Source organism: Amblyomma maculatum, chromosome 1 (assembly GCF_055883805.1).
Source record: "Amblyomma maculatum isolate TAMU_Amacu chromosome 1, ASM5588380v1, whole genome shotgun sequence".
In the NCBI taxonomy this organism is placed as follows: Eukaryota; Metazoa; Arthropoda; class Arachnida; order Ixodida; family Ixodidae; genus Amblyomma; species Amblyomma maculatum.
The window spans coordinates 239,515,512-239,541,197 of NC_139344.1; the positions used below are offsets into that span (position 1 = coordinate 239,515,512).

The 25,686-nt window shown below is 48.3% G+C and overlaps 1 protein-coding gene across 3 annotated transcripts in view; it reads right to left on the reverse strand.

Annotated features, from left to right (window-relative positions):
* The window catches only part of LOC146206017 (uncharacterized), a 51,936-nt gene that overhangs the window by 21,899 nt on the left and 4,351 nt on the right, over positions 1-25,686 (reverse strand). The window contains exon 1 of one of the 3 annotated variants that reach the window (XM_084590654.1): positions 5,590-5,758. The exons of the other annotated variants lie outside the window; for them this stretch is intronic. The gene's annotated coding sequence lies outside the window, so the exon portion shown is untranslated. Of the gene's footprint in view, positions 1-5,589; positions 5,759-25,686 lie in introns of those variants that run through there. 3 annotated transcript variants of the gene reach the window in all.

The window sequence follows — 25,686 nt, forward strand, 5'->3', positions numbered from 1 at the left end:
TTTTCATTACTTATAAACAAAGTAAGCTCTTCATGTACGGTACCATACTTACAGCAGCCCATCATTTTTACAATGTCCTCACGTTTTAAACATGGCGCCAGGCAAGGCTCATAATGCCATTTCGAACACTCTCATCCCACCTTCGCCGACTGGTCACGCGTAGACGGATGCAAGAACACCGTCGCACAGTCCGCTCATTGCGCGCAATTTGCAGTGGTCACCAGTCGCGGCTTTACCTGGCATATGATGTCGCGAGGAAAGGTCCCGAGGCAGAACACCATCAAATAAGAGGTGCCATTAGATAAATCTATTCCAGGCGTCCAGTTTCTTATGTTTTAATTTACCTATGGCGTTTTATTGTTCTCCCCACTAGTTTACCACGACTGTGCGGCTCCTAATGCGCTCATTTGTTTGCATACGAGCAGCGTCCCTGCGACTTAATGAACTCCGTGACTTCGGGCAGAACGGACAAGCCATCGGCACAGCGTACGCGGTGGGGTCTCATTTAGACGCGGCAGCTCGCCCAGTTCCTACGAGGGCCGTTCTGAGTCCAGCGTAACGACGAGCGCGATCGTTCCCAGCGTCGCACAAAGCGGTAGGGGTTGTTGCGTGTTGTGGCGCGCTCCGCACCTTCCTCTTTCCTCGTACACGAGTTGGCGTAATTTTTTTCTTCTTCTTCCATCAGCGCGCTGCTCGGAAGAGGGAGCCTCCTGCGGAGGATCCCATTTTCCTCGGCGGCGTTTTGTCGTGCACGATCGGCGTCCAAAAAGGAGACGTTCGCAGTGCGCGCCATCGACGACGAGCGTGACCCGCAACAAGGCACGAACACTTAAGTGTTCCGCCGGAGTCCCCTACGCCGTGTCTTCGCCGCCGAAACGGTATGTTCTCACGGTGGCATGGAGTTTATAAACAACGAGTGAAAAATAAGCAAGCCACCCGAGGGCCGGGAGAGAAAGCGGGCCAGGAGGCGCCCGAAAATAGCCCATGTCGCTACCGGCGCATCGCGGCATGGCGGCGACAGGAAATTGGAAGGAAATGCGCATCTGGACGGCCCACCGTGTGGTGCGCTTACATGGTGGCCCGACCGTGCCTTGCGAAGAAAACCGACGAGGAAACAAAAGGCTGCAAGAGGTAGGAGGAGGGGGCCGCACGCGTGCTGTGCGTGCGAGCGCCGCCGCCAGCTGCCGAACAGGAAAGGAACACTCCTGTGACCCAGATCGGAGCCTGGAAGCCCCCATCCGACCTGGCTGCCTCTCGCTTTCGGTCGGGCTCGTGAAGCCGCAAGGAGGACACTGGGACCCAAAGGCTTCGGCACTGCCCGCGCCGCTGCCCCGCCAAGGGGCCGCCGCTCAAGGGGCACTCCGTCGCGCGGGCTCCGGCCGTAGTGAAAACTGGAGAGAAACACCAGACGAGGGAAGCTCCATCGGAGAACGAACCGAGGCGCGCTTTTCGGAGACTGACTGGGGCCATGCAAGTTACGCGTTGACGTCCGCCACATCGCCAAGTTGGCCAGAGACAATCGTGCTAGCCACGAGAGCAAAGCGCCAATCCCAGAACGGGTCGAAAAGCAAACCCCGCCCACTGTGCGTTATACGCACGGCTTCGAGCACTTGCGTGTGTTCGTTCACACTGCCATCAAACCACAGCCCGCAGGTTCCGTTCATTTAGATTGGTACTACTGAGCGAACAGGAAAGCAGAGAGAGAGAGAGAGGAAGCAGAAAGACAGCGAGGTTGATTACACTCCAGGTTGGTGACTAGCGTCGAAATGATCGTCTGCACGAGGAGATTTCTACTCGTATATTCGTTGTTGGTCTTTCCGGTTAGCGTTTAGTCATCCCGGTCAGTAATGTAATGTTCGACACTAAATAACGTGGACAGCCTTGACGGTTTTGTTGCTGTCGGCGGGGGTTAAAGGCCGGCAGTTGTAAACTTGTTTTAACGTGAGATCCTTAGGACCCTGTGTCGAAAAGAAATTGCCCGATGCTGTCGGCGTCGGCCGCTTAAAGTCTCGCAGGTTCGAAAAATCACGATTATCCATCTGACATGTGGCAGGGAAATGTCCACTTCTCTGACCACATGCTATGATGGTCCCACTGAGCTCGAAACCACCACTTGAAAGAAATGCTGACGGCTATTGGACACCCTATATGGTCTAAAGCAGTTAAAATGAAGTTATCACTGGACAATAAATTATTCATATACGAGCTATTATTGAGCCTCTCATTTCTTCACATAGGTGGTTATATAATCGTGCAGCGTACGCTGCAGCAAAGCAGCGGTCACGGGTATATGTCGCATTAATGTAATGAATGTTAATACTGTTTTAGTAAACGAATACACTTATAGACCTTTGTCTTTAATGACTATTTTCTTGAGGGATGCAAGTTTTGAAGGGGTAGTTTGAGCTAGCGCGTTACTAATGCCATGGGAAAGACGCCTGAAGGAAACCTGAGCGCGCATCTGGCGACTTGCATGTATGAGAAAAATAATATTTGATGTCTTAGTCACAGCGCATCGTCCGTCTACTGCAATGGTAAGTAAAGAATTATCTACCCTTTTCGTTCATAGTTTATTTACTCGAAGTTGGGTGCACAAGACGCACTTTTTTTTTTTTTTAATATATAGTCCTTCTTCTTTTCAATGCACTTGCTCCATGGGCCACAGGAACAGAGTTTCCTGTTGGCCGTGAAGTCGCTTTCGCACCGCTTCCTACAGGTCTGTGAAAAATTGATGACCTTGCAAAGCATATCCCTAAGAAGATGAGGATTGAAGAGCGCGACATATAGACCAGCGCGTGCGCAGACGGCGTGTTGTAGAAACAATAGTGCGGTCTGCGCACGGCAGAAATTGTAGCTCAAGAAGTGAGAAAATATTCGCTTATCCACGCAATTATTGACGATGATTAGGAGATGCATCGAAAGCTTGCATTCTCAGCGCCTCTGGTGGCACTTGTTTCTTACATTTCTTTTTTTTTCTTTTTTATTGTTGTTTATATGGCGAGAAAAGTGCGCTAATCCTGCTCATTATCCGCCGTTCGCGTCTCTCTATATAAACGCATTAAAATGCAGATATATATTTTCAATTGATGCCATAAATTTCTTCACGAGATTGTTATCATGAGAGTCGGTTTAACATGAAAAACACGATTTCTTTACGGGTAATCGCTCGGAGGCTCATGCGTTGTTTATATACAGGTGTGCCGTGAGGACTGCGATATACGACACGAGAGCAATCCAGAAGATTTTGAGCGATGCTGTGCACCCTCGGCTACAATTCTCCAGGCGAACGTGTTTGATGTCAAACCGTGCAGTAGGCCACTTAATGCTCCATTGGAGACCCAGAGTGCCCGAGAGTAGAACAGCTATAGTCCTCCGGAGATCTGAAGGCGCCAAAGCTACAGCCGCAGTGCATGGCGCTGAGGCAGTTACAATGCTGTGGGGCCGTGACACGCGAGTTGCATAAATATAAGCAATCACTCTCCTCTACAGCGCCGCTGATTACCCTGGATGGGCACGGGGAGCTAGCAGAAGCTGGTCTGTATCGATAGGCAGGGGTCTATCGATAGGCATATAATCATGTCACTGTGTTCCTTATATGCTCTATACACACTTCTCTGTACTAACATATGCCCACCTGCAACAATCCCGAATGGGATTAGCAGTATCTGTAAATAAATAAATAAACAAATAATTCAAGGATTCAAGGGGGCAGGAGTGGGGTGGGGGGGGGGGGGGGGGGGGGATGAGGTACCTGCAATTTTCCAACCGAAAATGTCACATATAAAAACCATGCTGAAGCCCGCTTCTTTTTTTTTTTTTTTTTTTTTGGGGGGGGGGGGGGCAAAAATCTGAAAATTACATGTGTGGTTGAAATAAAGCTCCCGCCCCCACCCCGCCCTGTCCAAGAGCGATCCATAAATCCGCCGCTGTCGATAAGGCACAGCTTTGTAATGAAATAGAGCTAGACCACTCTTCCACGGAAAACGGAGCATTTATAAGCTAGAAAAAAAAACAAACAAACAACAAATGCAATACACGTGTCCCCATCACCAGCAGATTTCATAAGTAAACTCCGCGCGCAAACACCTGTTTTGAGCCCCGGATTTCAGAGGTAACAACGCTTACACGCTCTTTCAACTGAAAACAGATGGCAACCCTTTCTTTTCTGTAAGAACGTCACTAGTGCTCAACCGGATTTTGAAATCCAATTCTTTCGCCAGAACATGGAGCTGGGCAATAAATTTCAGGTCATCCCCATTGTTTGTGAGACATCACTCAGGGCAAATATGGCACAGTAGCTACGGCAACCTAAAGAAAGCGAGACACTCGAACTATTCGCGGCACACCCTTCCCTTATCGCCGAAAGTGTAAATTCAAGTATGCTTAGTCTTCGTAACTATGCACCTGTACCCGAGCCCAGCGTGTGTACGTGCATTGCTCCGCGTACGAGCTGGCAATGCCGGCTGGCGAAAGGATAACACTCAAGAATTGAGCGTCAGCGCTAGAATTAATGGAGTCGAAAATAGCAGCCGAGCTGCAGGGTGGGACCAGGCTTATTAGAAAGGAAAATAGAGGCGCTGATCTCGGATGAGGATACGACCCGACAGTCTTCACTGGCAGGAAGGCTGCCCGTAATAAGGAACTACCGGCGTCAAACGGGTTCGCTGACCCGCCTGCCGTCGCAAGCATCTACTCGAGAGCCCTCGCCTTCCGAGCAGTCGGTAAGCAATCTGGTACACATGCCCCGACTCGACGACAGCAGAATAAACGAACGGACGAGACTGGAGAACACAGGACTGCCTGCATGACCCATTGGCAACACTTGATAAGCGGAAACTGCATCTGCTTTGCAAAAGTAAGTTTACATTTGTCCAAGAGAGGAACCTCGTCGAGAAGAGCTGCATTTCTATATGCTAATATGCAACGTAAAAGCGCTTAAGTCACAAACAGAAACCATCTGTCATAGAACAGTTGGCGCATAGAAATGCATTTACGTTATCCTGATTACATAAGGGCGCGCATATAACAGCGATTTAGAAACCAGTTTACAACGATGCCGGCGCAGGGCTCGTTTGTAGCGATGGGAGCCATCGCCACAAACTCCCATCGCTTCACGGGTTGCATACAGCCAAAAAGACTTCAAGGTGGACCTCGCCGAGATCAAATCACTGTCTGCAAAATCCAATGGATACGACTTCATGTCAGCAGCCTACATACACACTGAACCGTACTTGCGGCTGAGCGCAAAGCTGGGAACTCGAGCAGCCAGTGTGACACTGTGTATTGCGACATCTTCGTTATGGTGTGTTCTAACACCATGGTCTCGGTGTCCGAAGGTGCCGTATCACGTGAGGCATCTTCCAGCCCCCGAACTTTTGCTGTTTTGGCATATCTCAGCACTGACATTACTCGCTGCTTATCAGGCTTAACGTCCCAAATGATGGCTATAAATGAATTATAGAGTAAAATAATTACTCGGGAAACCAACTACAGTTTTTTCCTTGCTTATACGCTTCCAACCGTGAGCGCCTAGCCTCGCACACCGACCGTGTCAGTCATGTCGCGTCCCAGAAAACTGTCATCGCTCACCTGAGCAGCAGCTGCTGCTGCGCGACGTTGGGAAACCTCTCCTCCTGAAACGAGCATGGAGAAAACGGAGGCTGCCTGGTCGGCGGCGACTGCGAAGCCACGAACGAAGGCGGTGGCGGCAGGAGCGGAGAACGCGGCCCGCTGCTGCGCCGCGGTCTCTGTCATGAACCCGCTCCCTTGAGGCGTCGTCCTCCTACTGACATACGTCATCGTAGGGCACAGCACCACCGCCAGTAAGAAAGAAGGGAGGCGAGCAAGACGAGAAACAGAAAACAAAAGAGGTGTGCAGCCGGTGGCAACCGGGACGAGGTCGTCGATAATTCCACTCCGTATTTCTTGCACGCCTGTGTGTGTTTGGGCAATCGGTTCATTATTTAGTCTGCAGAGAGGGCGGCCGCCTATAGACTGCCTCGAATCGCCTTGGGCACGACTCGATCTGGTAACCCGTCCTTGAACGGTGCTCCGACGGAGGCAACCAAGAGCGTGCCTCCGTGGGTTCCACAAACCCCTCCTTCATCGAAGCGGCAGGGGAACAACTGGCCCCTCGCCGTGCCCAGGCATGGCTTCGCCCAGAGCGGGCGTATCTGTGACGGCACCAACATCCGAGAAAAGATGCGGTGAGGGTAAAGAGGTTGAGAAAATATATTCAAGAAGAAAGAAACAAGAGCGTCATTCCTGCATCTCTGCTTTCCTGTCGGTGAACTTTGGGCAGTGCAAGTGCGTCATCTCTCTTGCTTTTCCCCTTTTTCTCGAGGCGAGTGGAAGCGAAATACACGCAAGAGTTCACAGCTGGCACCGGGAAGTATTACGCTGGCACAAACGGGGTCCTTCCGTGGCTGATAGATTCGTCTCTGGCGTATATTTGTATTTATGCAATGCAGAGTCAGCAACTCGAAACACCACTCAACCCTCTCTGTCACCTCGCTTTATTTTTACAGGCAAGGATGCCGAAACACGAAGAAGCAAAGCCCACAAAGCAGCAACAACAACAAAAAAGTCGCTTTCTAGGCGCTACTTTGACTTGCATTATACAAATACCAATGCGCTGCTACAGCTCATGGCAATTTTTTTGTCTCTTTTTTTTTTCTCTGGAAGTTAAGAGGAAATGGCGGGGAACGGGTGCGAATGAGCATAAGGCTACTTGTCCTGAAAGAATGTTTCTAGCTTAAAGTTCTGCGCACCTGCACTTGCTGCTTACATTAATATTTGACGTCTCCTAGATGTTACCGTTCAGTTGAAATGGTAGCTCGACCAGTGCTTACGACTTAGCCTCAAGGTGAGCTGGTCATTCGCTTTTTTCATAGCCCATGGGCACTCAGACCATGTCCTTCGAAGGAACGAGAGGGAGTTAGGTGGAAGAGGTGCCGCCGTACACGGGTTGGATACCATTTAGCCCACATCGGAGCTGCACATCGTGTTGCGTGGCAAGGTCTCTCATCCCAGTGGCCCCCCAATGTTCATAAGAGAGAGAGTGTGTGTATGCATGTGTGTGTGTGTGCGTGTGCGTGTGCGTGTGCGTGTGCGTGTGCGTGTGCGTGTGCGTGTGCGTGTGCGTGCGTGTGTGTGTGTGTGTGTGTGTGTGTGTGTGTGTGTGTGTGTGTGTGTGTGTGTGTGTGTGTGTGTGTGTGTGTGTGTGTGTGTGTGTGTGTGTGTGTGTGTGTGCGTGCGTGCGTGCGTGCGTGCTTGTGTGTGTGAAGGGGGCGCACAAGCGAGTGAAGGCAGGGCAAAAGCAGCAGTGCCAAAACATTTTTCGCCCTCACTTTCTTGTCGTGTGCGCAAGTAACCAGTATGTGTCAGGCCGGTTGAAGCGAGGTCACCACTTTAGTTTTACAGCACCGCCGGATTAAGGGACGCTCCAAACTAGCAAAAATGAGGTGGCACAGCGCATTACGTATGCCTGTTTTCGAAGTACTCCGTACTTTCTTTGATTTTCCTAATTTCTTCAGGCACCAGTGCAGTCATTCCTAAGTAAAACTTTAGTATACAATTTCCCCTTTAACGGCGGCGAAAACATAAACAACATTTCATTTTTTACTGCCACAACACACAAAATATGGCTCCATGAACTCTTCTTTACGCGTCCACAGTACATTATACATTGCAGTCTACTTAGTAATGTAATTCGGGCGCTCCGAGTCAATCTATTCTTTGAGCTTGTACATTCACTGGATATGCTAAGTTAGTTGAGCTAGCTTTCTGCCTTGATATTCTCACATCATACCCTATCCGCGAACCAAACTGTCTAAACTGGTCGTCCAAATAGAGATCTTTTCGGAAAGCAGCTTCTAAGAAAACTCCCTTCGCTCTCCGGCCGTACTGGTATGACTGGATCTGACACAGCCATGGCAGTGTCAATAGCCGCTGGGCTTGCTCTCGAGGCAATTTACGTTCATAAATCTGCCCTGCATTGACGTCACTAACTGTCTGCAGGCATCTTAGTGGCAGCAACGTTGGTGCCAGCGTATGGGATGTTTCCTTTTTTCTCTTTTTTTTTTTTTGGTACTCGTGGCAAAAGTAACTTTGCTCGTGGCTTTGAGTACCGAGCAAGCTCAACCTTGGCGCGTCGGGAGTTCTTATGGCGCTAGCGCGACAAACATGAAGACATGTTTGCGTATGTATGTGATTTGTAGCCTAGCGCCGTCTTGTTCCTTTGTTTAGTGTCGGGAGAGGCATCCGTGGGAGTGCATGTTTTGACGCGAGCTGCGAATGGCGGTGGCACAAACAGAGCGCTTCCTTTGCCAGTGGCAAGCGCTCAGGAACAACTCGAAACGCGACGCGTCCTCGCCTTTGCCTGTCATAACGTGCCATAGTGACGCCTGAAAGGCGCCAAGGGCAAAGCTCAATGTCAACTCAGCAAGTACAAAATAATAAGGAAAGAGGGGGCTTTCGCAGTGCGTAGAAGGTACTTTTGTTGCCAAGATTGCGTAACCCTCAAAGAGCCGAGGGGCTGTGTGGACTCGCGGTAGCTCCCGCGATAAGTCCGTCGAACAATCACAGGCGCTCGATGGACCAGCATCCATCGATCAGTCAGGAATCGCGACTCGATTGCTTACTACACCATAAGAAAGGACGTTGCAAATAGGAGGGCCAATTTGTTTAAAAGTTTCCATTTCTCAATTAAAACCGAGTTCATAATCACACCGTTCAAGTAGTTCTCAAAACTTTAGTTATAAGGCTGCGCTGATGTGACGCGCAGAATTTCTGTTCCAGTTCCATATTGCCAATTTTCTGCTCAAGCGTATAGCTTTAGTTTCTCGTTAAGGATCTAGTTGCCCGATGTTTTGGGGTGAATTTGATACATAGTCTAAGATATGCACCGCATCTATGAAAACGAAATGATGGCACAATGGTTCGTCCAGGATTTTCATTCTCAAGAATAACTGGAAGGAATAAAATAGTTTTCACTGAGCACGATGAAGGACGGTGGCAGTCAGAAGACATGGACGGCAGTGAACAGCTGCTGGATGCACTTCGCATCGTTCCGCTCTAGCTTCTAGTCCGGCCTAAGCATAAGGATGTAATCAGTTTTTTCTCGCTCTAATTTTATTAATTAGCCGATGCAGCTGCCTAAAAGGTATGTTATGATAGTTTGATGTTTAGAAGCAGCACGTGGACTGGGAGGGACGACGCAGTGGAAGGCTGCAGGATAATTTCTACCAATCTGTGGACCTTTAACGTGCACCAGGGGCCGAATTACACTGATCCCATCACAAAAAGCTGTCACAAACCTGCCAATCAGCCCCTGCTCCTATAGGCTGACAGCTCCGCTGGACAGAATCGACCAATAGGAGCGGGGCTAAGCGATCGGTTTGTGGCAGATTTGTGACAACTTTTGTGTTGTTTCGTATAGTGTAATTCGGCCCCAGCATATTCTAAGCATTGTTAAGGCAGTCCGAAAAAGAGGAACCGACCTTTAGACCTTGCTCCTCGAAACAATGCAGCCGCGTACCGATCAGGCAGTACCAAGACGCTTATCGCATGCTGCCTTATTTTCAGTCGGATGCTTTGAAGCACTGCACATAAGCAGTTGCCCACTGCAGGGGCCCTGCAGTCACTGCTCACCGCAAGCCTGAGACCGGCAGTGACTCCCAGCAGAGCTAGCACACGCCCGTATGTGCGATTCACGTCAAGGGAATGCGAGGCGTTCATGAGCGGAAGTTGCTGCGCCGGTGGTGCAATACGCAGGTGGTGCAATGCGCAGGCGGCGTCTGATGTGCTGAAGCGCAACGACTCTAATTCAAAGGGGCAGCGCCAACGAATCTTGTCTTGCTTGGAACCGTTGCCTGACACTAGAGCCATGGCCAGTCACGATAGCCCAATCACATATTACAACGGTGAAGCCGCTAGCATATCACGAATTGCACCTTAGAGAAGGCATCAATAAAAATATATCCCGCCTTTCTAATTCCGCTCAATTTTTCTAGAAAGAAGTATAGGTCTTCTGGTTTCAGAGCGACTTGCTTACTGCAGCGAGAGAATAACAGTAATTGCTTATACTAACATTCTAAAAACGGAACAATGTGTCATTTTGTTTTTGCATTACTACTAAGCAGTAAGGGAGTTAAAAATTTTCATCTTTCGAGCCTTGAAATTGAAAACGCTTTAACTATGGTTGGTTGGTTTGTGGGATTTAACGTCCCAAAGCGACTCAGGCTATGAGAGACGTCGTGGTGGAGGACTCCGGAAATTTCGACCACCTGGGGTTCTTTAACGTCCACTGACATCGCACAGCACACGGGCGCCTTGCTTTTCGCCTCCATCGAAAAGCGGCCGCCGACGCCGGGATTGCATCGTTACAGAACACAGCTTTCGTTCAATTATCGAAAGCACTGTTGTCCACTTCTTGAAGTTTACAGCTATACAATCATACAATGCTGGCATGTTTATATACATTTATTAGTCCCTTTCTCGCAAAACTATATCGACGCACATTTCGCGCTGGCGTCTCATCCTATATGATCTGAGAGTGAAACAGCGCAAACCGGAAGTCAGCATAAGCGCAAGTCGTTCGTGCGCCTGCTCGGTGCCGAGTCATTTCGCGAAGCGGGTATGAAGGCGGCCGACGGCAACGTTTCGGTACAACAAAGGCGGACCACGCGAGGCCCATTTATGCGCCATTCAGTGGTGGACACCGCGCCGGCGGCCGAGAAGCCGTGTCTCGGGTCGTGCGCTCGGAAGGGGGACACACGTGCTGCTGACGGGCGACGGGCGCGCTGAAGAGAAAGGTGCCGAGCCGCGCCGGCGAGGTTCCCGGCCCGCGGCAGCCCTGACCGGAATAGGCGGAAGGCCGCGGCTCGCGGCAGCCGCAGATCGAAGGCAAACACACTCACGGTCACTCAACCGAGGGGCCCCACCGCGGCCTTGGGAATCAGACGTCAGCGGCATAGGGCCGTTCACCCCCCATTGCTGCGAAATGCTCGCTCTGACCGCAGTGCCGGATTACTTTCATTGCTCTGACTGGAGGCAATTTACGTGCACACATATTACCTGAGAGGCGGGCGTTTTCTTTTTTGCGTGCCAACAGCATCAGTTGCAGACGCCCGCTTGATATAGCCGCCCCCGTCACTGATGTCACACAGACTCTAGAAAGAGCAAAACGTTTTCTTTTTTTTTTCTTTTTTTTTCTTTTTTTTTTTTTTTTTTTAAGCGCGCTACCATTCAAGAACCGCCAATGAAAGGTTGCTCTCTTCGGGCAGGTAAACGTCAGCGAAGAAAGCACTCAGTAATTTCAGCAAGCCCAAAATGGCGGCATTTAATTATCACCGCCCTTTCTATTTCGCTGAATAGCAAAGCAGGCAGTTCATGCAGTCCCTGAACTTAACTTTGCCGTATGAGTGGCTACAGATAGGAGATCCGACATTACTGATGGGGCCAATGCCAAGACGAACAAAGATGCCTGGGAAACGACCAAATTGAAGAAACACTAGAACGCAGCACGTGCATCACGACAGGCTTAACAGAGATGCGCGCGCACGATAAATAAATAAATAAATAAATAAATAAATAAATAAATAAATAAATAAATAAATAAATAAATAAATAAATAAATAAATAAATAAATAAGCGTCTGACCGCGCACCTCAGATTCGCGGAAACACTTGTGCATGCGCGCTGCATGCCTCACCTGGACAACAGTAAAGAGAATCTGCGTCTAAAAGCTGCACAGATTTTTGCCAAAAGTAACCAGGCTTCATGTTTCGTTCTCGCTTGTATTCTAAAACCAACAGGGATTCCCAGGAGACCACGACTTGTTAAGAAGTGAGGACAGCAGCTCGCCTTTACTTTGCATAGATTTACAACTTCAGAAGTGGTACGAATTCTCTGCTACCGTACTGAGAAGCGGAACACGCAGCCTGGCTACTTTCGGCAAAGACGGTACGTGGTTAGGCGCAGCGTACACTGGGTGCATGACCGCGTAGGAGGGATGATAGCTTACCTATGTTACCCAAATGAGCTTGAAAGCAAAATAGAGAAACTTTGATTTGGTTCACGGGGTTTAACGTACCAAAGTGACTCAGGCTGAGAGACGCCGTAGTGGATGGCTCCGGAAAATTTGACCCCCTGGGATTCTTAAACGTGCACCGATATCGCACAGCACACGGGCGTCTTGCTTGTCGCCTCCATCGAAAAGCGACCGCCGCAGCTGAGATTCGATCCCACATCCTTGGACACAGTAGTCGAGCGCCGTAATCACTGCACCCCCACGGCGGGGCAGAATAGAGAAGGTAGTAGACGGCAGGGCAGACGTTTCGTTTGCCGCCGTTGCTATCGGCAGTCGGTGAGAAATCTAAGCAATTTTACCCAGAATTTTTCATTCCATACGTTCGTAGGTCACCCTCTGGTAACTACCTACATGCGACGCTACTGCTACCCCGTGAGTTGCCGTCATTACAGGATACGGGCGCTGGACAAAACCACATGTCCCGTGGCGACTATCTGTATCACCAGTCAGGTGCTTTAATTTGCCCATCCTATCACTACACGACGATGAAGCTAATCTCTAGTTGTGTACGTGTGCATGTAAACGAGGTTCAGTTTCACTCAGTAAGCTTCCAGGCATGTCTGGACTCGTGGGCGCGTACGCTTCTGCATCTTCTGTGCTACGCCGCTAATAAATCTTTTAATGCGTACACCTGCATACTCTCGATTACAAAATGACAGTGCTGCTATCTTTTTTTGTCGAAGAGAAACAAGGAGCGGTAGATGCCACTTCCCCCATTTTTGTTCCCTGTAGTATGATCTTGAACCAAGCTAAGGCTATATTTTATTCACCATGCCGCGTTACTTTTAAAACACGCCACAAAATGCGCCTACTCGAATTTATTATGTCGCAAAACGTGCCCACTTTTTTCCTGCTACTAAAGAAAACAAAAATGCGCGATTTTCGCACGATATCGCATGAGCTTGGGCTCATATTAATATTTTGTGAATGAAACCGGACAATATTTGGTCAATAAATTTGTGCAACCGGGAGACAAATATCAGCCTCCGGAAGCTATATATTTGGTTTTGGTGGGGGCGCCTATAGCACAAGACACAGCAGCAAGGACAATCTAGAGCCGCCTTATTAGCTTAATAACCGAACATGACGAGAGGAGCGAAATACTGGCACACAAACGTGCACGCCAACGGACAAATCCACGCAGACGAAGCCCCAAGAGGGCGTAGCGGATATTCTGCGCCGCTTTTCGCTCACAACATGGAGACGGAGGCAAACGCAGCCAAAGAAAGCGTAGCCACTCGTGCCAGCGTATGCTCCGCGTTACTGCTGTGCGCATGTAACGCGTCCTTTATCGTCAAACGAGAAGCGAGACTATCGCTCTTTTACGCCCGAGGTTATCTTCCAGATCTCAGATAAGATCTTTCAGGCGCCCCTAGGCGTAATGGTGACGGCGCTGTTACCAGGGCTTATGTTTGCACTGCGACTCATTCTCCTCGCTCGACCTGCCTTCCCGGCAGATGCTGTTCGCGATTCACCGGCACGAACGAGGGCCCCTTTCACTGGAAACGATAAACAAAGAGAGAGTAGCCGGGTTCTTCGGCTGTGCGACCTTCGTCGGCATGCAGTGCCACAGCGGCGGCTATCTCGCGCGTGCGCGAAGGCCCCGCGTAAACGAACGCCTCGTTTTTTCGTGTCACATAGCGTGCCACAAATTCGCCTCCATAATCGAGAAATGAGCGAGGCGAGCGATTCACGGCACGAGCACTCGCTGGGAGACCGAAACTAAACACACTGTACCGTACTGGCGATGCGGCCGTTTATCTGATAGCCCCAAGTCTGCGCTAACCCTGGCAGCGGGGACTAGCTCCAGAATCTACTTGGGTGCACGGTCCGACTTCTTGTGACTACGGGTGTCGGTATACCTTGCAGTGGAAACAAACAGGTAAAGAAATTAGATGCGCACAGACGCGGTTCCGAATACTTCATGGAGAGAGAAAGAGAGAGTATACAGAGCTTTCAAACCCTTCGGTCACCATGCGAGCGCACTCATACTGCGCGTAAAAGAAAAAAAGAAACAAAACCAAATGCTGTTGCAAGCATGTAGTGGTTGTCGGCCCGCTGTATGGTCTGGTAATCACTTGAAATCCGCATTTCATTCTTGACCGCGGCTTGATCCGAGCTAAGCACACCAAGAGAGTATATCTCTTACTTCAGGCGAAGCTTATCATTTATTTTTTTATAAGCCGCAGCAAGATAGTCCATGCACACCCATTTGCGTGCTACGTGGAATAATAAGGTTGTCAAATAAAAGTCTGAGAAAAATACTCGTGTCATGGATATCTTGTGATTATTGCCGTTGTCATATCGTAGCAATCGCCGGCCTCGCGTTGAGTATAGATGCTGCAAGCTGCGCTAAAGAACGTCATACTCCCGAGTTGTTCATGCACAACCACACCGTGTGCCCAACAACGCATATGTAGCGGTTTATTAATGGCCTGCCTATTTATGCGAGACAGTCGGCTAACCCGAACCCTATCATATCTAAGGGGATATTCTTGAATTCGACGCTTATTTTTTGCCCAACTTCTACAACGCATTAGCGTATACTAAAAGCCACAATGCAGTTGCGTAACAACGAAAGCAATGATGATGATGATGATGATGTATTTTTATGGCGCAATGGCCGAGCGCCAGCCCAGGGGAAAGCTTGTATACCCACTTCATCACTGGTAGGCACCCGGGAGGCAGCACTGGACACCGCACCCCGCATGCGTTCAAATGACTGCAGGCCACCGCTCTGACACTCGAGGTGAAAGAAAGTGAGCGAGTTATGGGACAAGGAACAACGGCTCAAATAGTTAGTTATTAATGCGGAGAAGGGACCGTAACGAAAGAAATCAGTGAAGGCGGTGAATAAGGGTTTGCGGAACTGAAATCTCCCTCTACACCGTTTTCTCGTGAACCTGCACAAATGGCACGAATTTTGCTCACCGAATCCTTTAGTTCAGGACGGGCGTCAGTGCCATCCCCCCCCCCCTCTTTAAACCAAAAATAAAAATATAAAGATTGCCCTAATGGTTTTGTTTCCTGGTTTAGCATTGAGCGACAGGCGCAGATTTTCGGCTAAGTGTGCCTTCCTCGAAATAAAAAGGATTGATTTTGAAGAAAGGAAAGTGGCATTGTTCGTCTTACTCCTCGGTGAACGCCTATGACCTGTACATACAATTAACGACGTATAAATGGAGGTATACAAATGTCGTCGGTTCGAATTCCCTTCGCAAACTAGCCTCTAACCTGACTAGCAATTGGATGATGATGATGATCATCATCATCATCAGCCTGACTATACCCACTGCAGGGCGAAGGCCTCTCCCATATTTCTCCACTTAACCCGGTTCTGTGCTAGCTGCATCCACTTGACCCCTGCGAATTCTTAATCTCATCCGCCCACCTAACTTTCTGCCGCCCCCTGCTGCACTTTTCTTCTCTTGGAATCCAGTTTGTTACCCTCAGCAACCATCGGTTATCCTTTCTTCGCACTACGTGTCCTGCCCATGTCCATTTCTTCTTCTTAATTTCCACTAGAATGTCGGTAACTTGAGTTATTTCTCTGACCCACTCTGCACGCTTTCTATCTCTTAATGTTACCCCTACCATTTTTCGTTCCATAGCCCTCAATGGGAAGCGAAATGAGATCACACCATCCGCAATGCTGCAGAAAGAGCGATTGTGTACAAAAGAGGAGAAATCTGGCCCCACAGGTTCGTTAGAAGTACCGTATACGCAATGATCGCGCCAGAGGCGGTAGAAGTGGGGGTCCTGCTACATGGGTCCCTTTTGTGTATGCCGTCGTCCCACTCTCTGCTCCGGTGGCTCAAAAACAGCTGGCGCAGTTGCTATGGCAACGAGCGCGGCCCAAGCAAAGTTTTTATTAAAACATAAGCCGCTTACACTTTTACGCTACTTGTATTACAAAGTGGCCTTGAAGGCGTCTAAGTGCGCACTCTTTACATTTAATAAGTCTAAGTTTTGTGGTGGCGGTTTTGCCTTCTTCGCTTTTGTGTTCCGCGCTGTGTTTATGCGGCCATGAAAACCACCAGCTCGTACAAGTTTCCACACATGGTGGTAAGGTGAGTATCAACACCTTTATTGGAAGCGGTTGTCGTTAATGAAGTGCAACACAGTATTTTACTTCTTAAAGCAGTCATTCCAGAGTCTCTTTAATCAAAGCAAAGCAGATCCTAGCAAGGTGGGATTCCTGGGATAGGTAATTTGTTCTCCCGCTTATCGCCATCATCAAATTATTTGTCCTTGAAAGCCGCCGCGATTTTCGGCACACAGTCCGCACCCGGTATAAGTCCACAGGCCTTAATTTTTCCCGAATAAAAAAAAAAAAAACTATCATATTTGAGTGCGCCCGCAACCGAGACATGTATAGCCCGCAGGCTCTGGTAGTTGTGCAACCTGTGCCTAAAAAATGTATGTGTGCACGCAGCGCAAATATAACTAAAAAGAAAATTGCAGTATAGTCCGCACCTATACAGATAGTCCCTGAAGCAAAAAATTTCAACTCTTAAACATCTACAGACCGCGGGCTGTATGGTGAAAATTAAGGTATACCTTGGCTATTTGTATCATTTCTCTTTTTCTTCTTTTTTCAGACTCTGGAGGGGGGGGGATCTTGTTAATTTCACACACCCTGTTAGCCCGCAGAGCATAAGTATTTGATCATGTAACCATACACCGCGCGGTGAAAGAGCACTATAGAAACGTGCCTAAGCGGCAGACAACGGATGCTTCTTTATAAAGATCATACAGTGGCCGCCGCTGGTTTGGCATGTCGAGGTACACAATTGGAGGAAGAGGAAGCGAAAGCGGAGACCTAGCGAACTCGTACGACGCCACCGGTTACGTGCGTGTCAGTTTTGCGCTCGGGGTTTACGGCAGCGGCAGTGATTCACGTCATTGTCTACCCGACGCCGCTCATTTGCATGTTGCGTGAGCTTAACAACGAGCTCGTTATGCAGAGCAGGTACCTGCACAGCGTCACGACTCGCTGAGCTCCAAGCGCGACAACATGTTTTAGGGAACGCGACAATCTGGCGAAAGAATCTTGCCTCTTTTGCCTACTATTTTCTTCTTTCTACCCCTTCATGCCGGGATGGATGTGTCGCGCGGTCTTCCGCCTGCGGCTCATCCGGAGTCAGAAAAATGGAAGAGCGGCGACAACCTTGACGTTTTTTCCTCGAGTAGGCCTACGCGTGCGTCGAGGGAGGCGTGCGTAAGAGCGCGTTCATGCGCCACCGGTGAGGGTTGGGCTCCATGCGTGGCCGCCGGCACGGGTGAGGTCTTCCCCTGGCGGCGAGGCATGTACCCTTGTCTGTGGGTCGCACCCCGCGGCGTCATTAAGACCAGCGCGATGATTAGCCCTTTGTGGCACAAGGTCGGACGCCGAGGATGATCCGCGTACAGGAGAACCCGCGCGTTTTTAGTTCTGCCTCTCACATTCTTGAGACTCCAGGTGACGAAAAGAGAAAAGAAAGCACTGACGCAAGGGCACGTGCGGCGTAAAACTGCTCGCTCGTCAGAATTCTAGTTGCTAGGAGAGGAAGGAACAGGCATATGCGCCTGAAGAGCAGGCGCGAACACACAGCTTAACAATGCAAGCGCGTGTTAGGCATTCTAGGTGGCATTTTTGTTTTAATTTTTTCTTTTTTTGCTCGAGGGGGGAGAATCGCTCTGCGTAATGAGTGCAGGGTGGATGCGCGCAGGAATTTCATCACGCCTTTCTTGCGAATAATGACGGACAGCGAGTGTGCCTGCTGATGCAAAAATGGACATTTTCTTTCCTTCCTGCTCCTGCATTTTGAATAAAAGAAGAGAAGGCTTCACTTTTCCTCAGCGTTGTTTGCGAAACGTGTGCGTCGTGTAATGACGTGGCTATTTACCTTCGCTACTCAAGTGAAAAAAAAAAAGAAAAGAAAACACTTCGTCGTACAGCAGCCTAATTGGTGCGGACGAAACCAGGTATTACGTAAACTGCAAAGAGGGAACCGCACTTAGTGCTGCGGGTGAGAAAACCTCTCAGCGCCAAGGTCGTTCTGCCCTGTAAGGGCGGCTTCTGAAAGAGCCTAGTTGCACTGTAAACCCAACACGTATTCGTCATCAAGACGGAGTGTCCTGGGTGCCTCACTTCCTGCTGATCTGGAGAGCAAATGTTCTGTCCTGCAGTGCTCATTCAAGCAGTCTGGCGCTTCAAGCTGGGCAAGGGAAACTTCTTGTCTTTATTTAACTTTTTTTTTTCCAAGCAATATTTTTTATAGGCGACTGCAAACTTTCAAACGACGCCGGCTATAGAGATCAGAAATTATTGGTCGTGCTAGAAGAAGGAAATGAAAAGGCAAAAGTGGCGGCTTTCGACGGCTCCCTGACCACATGCAACGCATCACACATCGATGGTAACCCGCACTGCTGCACACGAGTTCGAACGGCCTCAGCACACGGCGGACGCGGGTAGCACGTTGCGATGGGCTTCGCCTCTGGCGAGCGCGCCGTGCCGTGTGCTCCTTAGGTGCCCGTGTGCAGCGAGGGAGGCCACTGCCTCGAGCCTAATAGATCCGGCCATCCGCGGCCCAGGTAGCGAGCACTTCCTCCGCTGGGCATAGCGGGGCGAACGGCCACGTCGCCCGTCGAGAAACCGTGACAAGAAAGCGAAAGTTCGCTTTTCCAGCGCCGCCGCTACTCGGCCGGTCGTCGTTTCGATCGCGCTCCGGCTCTTTGTCACCGTTAACGCAACAGCAGCCGAGCACAAAAGTACACTCTGTTCTCACGACGGCCAGGAGTCGCCTGTGCCCAGGGCGCTGGTGCATTACGACTGCAAGGGGAGCAGTTCGGCATTCGGACCACGGACTCCCGGATAGAGAGACTGGCTGAGGGATGAAACGAGAAAAGAAGCTAGAAATGGAATGAAGCGCTTCGTAGCTAACTGTGGTTCCCGCGTGTGCATCTGACAAACGTGCTCTCTGTTCAGAACAACGGATAGAAACCCTCTGAGTCCAAGTGAGCGTTCAAGACTCTCCGATAGAGATCCGCCGTGTATCAGCTTTGATGGACTACTGCGGGCTCTACCACGCACTCTAATCGAGTTCTGTTCATGATTTGTACGCTTTTCTGTCAATGAATTAGCGTCGTGGGATTTCTCTCTCTCTCCACATTGAAAATGTCATCTCCAAAGCTTTTAAAACACTATGGTACCTGCGGCGCACAATGCACAGTGCTACCCCGGATGTAAAGTGCCTGGCTTACAAAACCCTAGTCAGACCAATTATTGAATATGCCAAAGTAGTATGGGATCCTCACACAGCAACTAACATTCACAAGCTAGATAGGATTCAGCGGCTCGCTGCAAGGTTTATATATAATAAATACCGCCGTAACCATTCTTCAACAGACCTCTGCCAACAAGCCCAACTACCAATGTTAGAAAGCAGAACCAGGTATGAAAGACTAAAAACTCTTTACCTCATTATCAATAATTATCTAAAAATTAATAAATCAGACTACTTTGAGATCAAAACTAATGAGACATCAAGGCATCGTCATAGTAGGTTCATTCCATTGCCGGCTATAAAAAATAATTGCTTCAAGTTTAGTTATTTCCATCGAACTTGTAAGGACTGGAACTCTCTTCCAGATTCTGCTGTTCGATCATCATCATTATCTGAATTTGTACGCCATTTAGAAAATTTCATCTATGGCACTACCACAGGGTGATGAGGTTCTATTGCTGTTGTGTAGGATGGCTGTTGTTCCGATTTCTGTGTAATTCATTTTTGTTTTGTTTGTGTGTGCATTCAGAGACAATTTTTGATTGACTATTGATTTTCATCGTGTTCTATATTGCTCATTTTTCGTTTTGTATTTTCCACTCCTGTTACAGCCCCTTATGGTGGCTGACAGTATTAATAAATGAAATGAAAAACAAAGAGCCAACGCCATTCCCAAGGTCACCTGTCGTCCGCACAAACAAATTTAATCACCCATTCAATGCCTAGAATTTCGCACCACTCTTCTGAAGTTACGGCATTTGAGTGTAGAAACATTACAATCCGCATCCTTGGATTTCACCTGACTTACTCAGTAGCCGACTTCGAGCAACCGCTTAAAAAAACCTTAAAAAAAAAAAAAAACCCATAAAACCGCGCCAGTAGGTTTTGAACCCAGAGAGAGGCAAACGGGTCAGCTTCGCTTGTTACTGCATTAGACCACAGCGCCATGTAGATTTTTTTGGTTACCTTTACTTTTAGTTCATTTCTGAGGTCAATCCTCCTTCGGTACTCGGGAAAGGTAAGCGTGCCTAATGACAAGCGTCGAGCAATCGTGCTTGCAATGCGCTCGAGATATCGTTACAACTTCACCTTCACGCACAGGGGCCTCACTAAAGTGCAATTTCTCTTTCGCGAAAGTATACAGGCTAGAAATAAGAGCTGTCTGAGCTCGTTTGTCGAACGGTGCAAAGCGCTGCACACTTCTCTAGCAGTAAGCGATAATAACTAAAACATCAAACAAACGGTGCGTTTCTGGGGTTCTTCCTAGTGGCGTTCTGGATTTCTTATGCACATCATACTTCTAACATGATAGCGTTAATTATCTCGTGTCGCAGAAAAGCTAGCGTTGGCATCGTTCGCCAGGGGCGTGAAATCTTAATTGAACGAGGGGTGATGTCGCAACAGCATAACCTCATGCGGTAATTTTCACTACCTCAGACGCTCACGTTAAGCGTGACGTCACGTTACATGTGAAATGGAAACGATTCAGACATGTCATGAAACGCGAATTAAAAGTCATTGCATGGCTCAAAGGATTTACATGATAAGGTAATTGAATCCCCTTTAAGAAAAATTCCAGAAACTTTCGAGGCGTGTATTCGAAAGAGATAGCATAGGATAGCGATTAGCGAGGGAGACACGCATCCGACTAGGGTATGTAAGGCGCATTGGTAAGGCCTTTGAAGTGGGTGTATTTAGGTATGTTGTGTGATCTTTCACGGAAAGTGGCATTTTACGACTGTGTGCTGATGAGTATGTGTGTAGTTATGGAGGACCGCAGGCGGCTGCCGCGTCATATCCTTAAGGTGGAACTTAATTAACCCCCGAGTCTTCTGCTTAACCTCCCTGCTATCCCTCCTCTGTGTTACCTCTCTTATCCAAGTGTCCCCTATTTATTTTTTTATCAGTGCAGTCCATGCATATAAACTTAATCTGGAAACAAAATAAAGATGTTTTTTTTTTTTTTTTTCAAAGGGCTGGTATTTTTTGCACAGATGGTGGCATACCAGCCAGCAGAAAGTCAATGACGAAGGATGAAGCTTCGGCGTGATGCGTCCAGTATACCTCCTGTTCTGTACCTCTTGGTACAACACTGCACGCCGCATCTGAGGTATGTAACACTTCATTTACCATACACAACCAACAATTTAACTGGGAACCCAGCAGTCGTCACTTTTAAACACTTTGACCTTGTGTTTTGGGATGACGATATTTGTCGCTCGCAAAACAGCAATTAAAATAAACTCAGGTTAGTGCTGTGCGGTATGACGTCATACGTATACATCCTGTCCGGCCAGACGATTGCTATCACCAGTCTGCCTCCACCTTCTAGATGCAATCAAGGTGTACGGATTGCGCCGTCGAGTTTCCATCCCTGACCGTGAGCATATTGTGGCCTTGTGCTCCGATGAGGTATTCACGTCTGGCGACCCGAGATAGACATCAAGCCACACGACGAAAAGAGTACATCATGCGTCGTACGTATATGTCGCGGCCTTGCAATGTAAATGGAAACTTCCGCAGATACCTAGCTCGCTCTCTCATTTTCAATCTCTCCAGCGCAGAGAAATCTGAAAGGTACCCGGTGCAATCAGCACTTCTCTTCATGCTAGGTCATGTAAAAATATATGAAATTAGCGAAAAGAGAACACATTTAGCGTATACCGCAATCCACAGTTAAGCTATGTCGGCACGTCAACAGCCTTTTTGTAGACCGCATTTAACGACAAAACAGAGCTGCCTCATTTGCGAAGACAAATTCGATTGATATCCAGGTTATAACAGAAATGTATTGTCAGTTACAGTATTAATTAACATGGGCAATTTGTAATTCAAAGCATTTGAAATGTTTGATATGATGAATGACAATTACAAGTGTTTCGTGATACATCAAAAAGGAGCACAACTGGTCTACTCGACTAGTTGGCCTGCCTGAAGAACAGATGCTTCAAGGTGGGAGCTTTCATGCATCACCCAGTGAACCGCTAAATGAACAAGATTTAGCACGTCTTCGCCCAAGAATCCTGATACCTGAATCATGGACGACAAGCGGGGACAACCGAACGAAAGCATTATGGAGACCTTTCGTGCCTTGAAGTACAAGCTGCTTTAAACTCCGAACTATTTAAACTACAACTAAATGGTCGAAAGCGATCTGTTAATAGTCCATCGACGCAGGCGAGGCATGGGTTGCGGCAGCAATCGCAAGCAGGAATATAAATAAAGCAAAGGAAGAAAAATAGCCAAGGCTATGCCGTGCTGTAAATCTTGTGCAACCGTTGATTTCCTCACAATTTATTTCCTCACAATTTACAATTACAGCTTGTTTCCGCTGAGTTTGACGTAGCTTTAGTTATACATTATGAGCCCTTTGCAGAACTCTGAAAGTCAGCTTCTCTCTAAAGCGAAAATCGCTTTCAGGAGCAGCACTGGAGGCTTGTATGGTTAATGGTTTATGGGGTTTAACGTGCTACAGCAACTGAAGCTATGAGCGACGCCTTAGTGGAGGGCTCCGGACAATTTGGGCCACCTGGCGTTTCTTAACGTGCCTCCATCGAAACGCGGCCGCCACGGTTGGGGTCGAGCCCGCTCCTTCCTGTTGAGTATTGTAGAGTGCACTAACCACTGAGCCACCGCGGCGGGGCACTGGAGGCTTCTGGAGCTAGAATATTTCCGCGCGCTCTTCCTGCACCCTTTTGCTTTGCTTGGCTGCGTCCTGGTAGCGTGGTAAAGCGCAGTTTTGCTAAGCCACCACTGGGAAGGTAAATGCACTGCATAAAGCCTGGGGCGGAAGTATCTAGTACGACGCTTCTCTTGTACCCTCGGGACAGAAAGCTGACACAGGTAGTTTTGCAGTATTGAAATGGGTCAAGTACCCAAATTATATAAAGGAATACAGGAACCAAACTTATGGTTGCGCGTTTTTTTCTTCTTTGAAATAATGCGTAACACGTCAGTAAATATGCAGCCTGTCCAAACTAACTTTAGCCAAGGGATAAAAAATAAAACATTTGAGGCAGGCCAGAGAAACCACTTGTATGCAGCTGCCAGCAATCTGGCGCACCACAGTTTTTTTTTTTAATTTTGCAATTGACTAATTAGTAATTAACATATTTTTTCTGACTTATTAACTATTGCCTTTAGACAATAAATGTGGTTTGCAAAGATGGAGAGCACCTTCTGGAACCCCTCTTCGATTCACTTCCGATATAGAAAGCCTCACGTGCATCATTTTCCCAAGCTTTAAAAAAAAGCCCGCGAAATACAATACAATACAAACGAATGCGCGACTGACGCATTCGTCCGCTACGATTGTGGTTCCCTCAATCGTGGATTGAGTGAAAAAAATTAGCTGCGGCCGTGACTCGACAGCCCAGTTCCAGCGGTAGGCTGATATCTTGGCGATGGTTGCAGCGAACGCGGTGAGCTCACTGCAACTTGCACTGGCACGTGCTCCGACCAGGGGGGGGGGGGGGGGGGGGGGGTAAAGCACGACGAGGAGGTTCTGCTGTACTCATGTAGCGCCATGATGGTACTCCTATTATTTATTTTTACTTTACTCGCACACACACACACAAAAAAAAAAACTCCATACAGTAGACCTATAAAGCATTAAAGATCATAAAAAAAAAAAATGCTTTCACATTTTATTTTCTTACAGTTGTAACATTCAAGTGATATAAAGGACGACAAAAGCGTACTTGCGATAGTTTCGTATCTGCGTTTGCTGAAAGTCTGCTGTATGCAGCTGTACGCGTATGCGCGAAGTACCATCATAGCTGCCAGCACCATTAGCAAAGAAGTGGAGAGGGTTTACATGGGAATGCCGCTCTCACTTTCTCTCTAGTCTCGGCTGTATTAAGTCTATGGCGCCGACTGCCTGAAGCGGACGAAGAAACCATCGCAGACATATCGGCCTGCCGCTGCAACGGAGCCGTGGAGCCACGGCCACAGCTGATTTCGTTCACTGAAACCTCGGTTGAGAGCAGCACAATCGGGGCGCGCGAACGCGCCAGCCACATGGTCTTTTTTTTTTTTTATATATATATTTCGCGGGCTTTGTTTAAAGCCTTAAAAAAGAAAAAAAAAAAGCTATACGTGAGGCATTCGCTATCGAAAATAAATGGAGGAGGGAGGGGGCAACGTAACCTTAAATGACATTTGACGACATAGCCATCACTCAGCTTTGAAATCGCAACCGAAGCATGTGAGAGAAGAAATTCTATTATAAGTTATTCAGCGGTCATAGCTGAATCCAGCATGGTGATCTATGCACTCGCATATGATTTTGTTGCGCGTCGTTGCAAAGAAGAAACATGACACTGAAATTTGCTGTCTCCACTTTCACTTTCTTACCGAGTTCTAACACACCAAGATGACAGTGCAATACCCTCATTTTTGGCAACTTATATATGTAGCTTACCACAGAAAGCTCGGGACAGACATGCGCGACAGAGCCAGCATAAAAAAAGAAAAAAAGAAAAGAAGCAGCTAAAAGATCGAACAACAATGAAACCATCAACGCGCTGTCATTTGAAAACGAAACAAAAAATGAATGCATTTTTTGCATCAAGTGCAGTTGAAAAACGTGTAGAAAAATGGTACCCTGAAGCAAACAGTCGAGCAGAGCTAGAGAGATCATGCAACAACCACGGCTACCACTTTACCACACGGTCACTTGCTGCGCTAATGGTGCAACACAGGCGAGGTAAAAAGCGTCACAGCGGGCATACACGGCGGCTGTGTGCGTGCTACTTTTCGTGTCCTGTCTGTTGCATTCACTGAAATTCCAAAAAATGATGAAGTGCTTACTCGCCCAAAACGTATGCTGCTTCTGTTATGGGCCCCGCAAGAAAAAAAAAAATGTTGAGACGCTGCAAATGGAGATAATGCACAGGTGTTCAGCCCACTTTTGCGGTAAAGTCCAAGCTCGCTGCAGCTATACTGTGAGGAGCAAAAAATAACTACCTCAGCCTCCAAGAGCACGCAGGCCACTTCGCGTGTTAGGAGAACCGTCACCATGCAGTAACACTCCGGTTGCTCTCCAACCGAGGGAGTGAATTGTCCATCTCAATTATATTTCGGCAAATGAACACGCCGCGCGCTTGCAGCTGTGTCATTACTCCAGTGCTGTGGAAAAATGCAGGATACAAATTAACAACTTCGTATTGTTACGTGATGATGATAACGCCATAGCATCAGGCGAGTAGACTGGCGTGACACAGAAGAACTGAATGGGCTGACTCGCGTCCACTGAGAAATGAACAGTTTAGCGTCGTCGGCAGCAACAAGCATGATCGGCGGAGAACAATATCATCACCGTTCTTG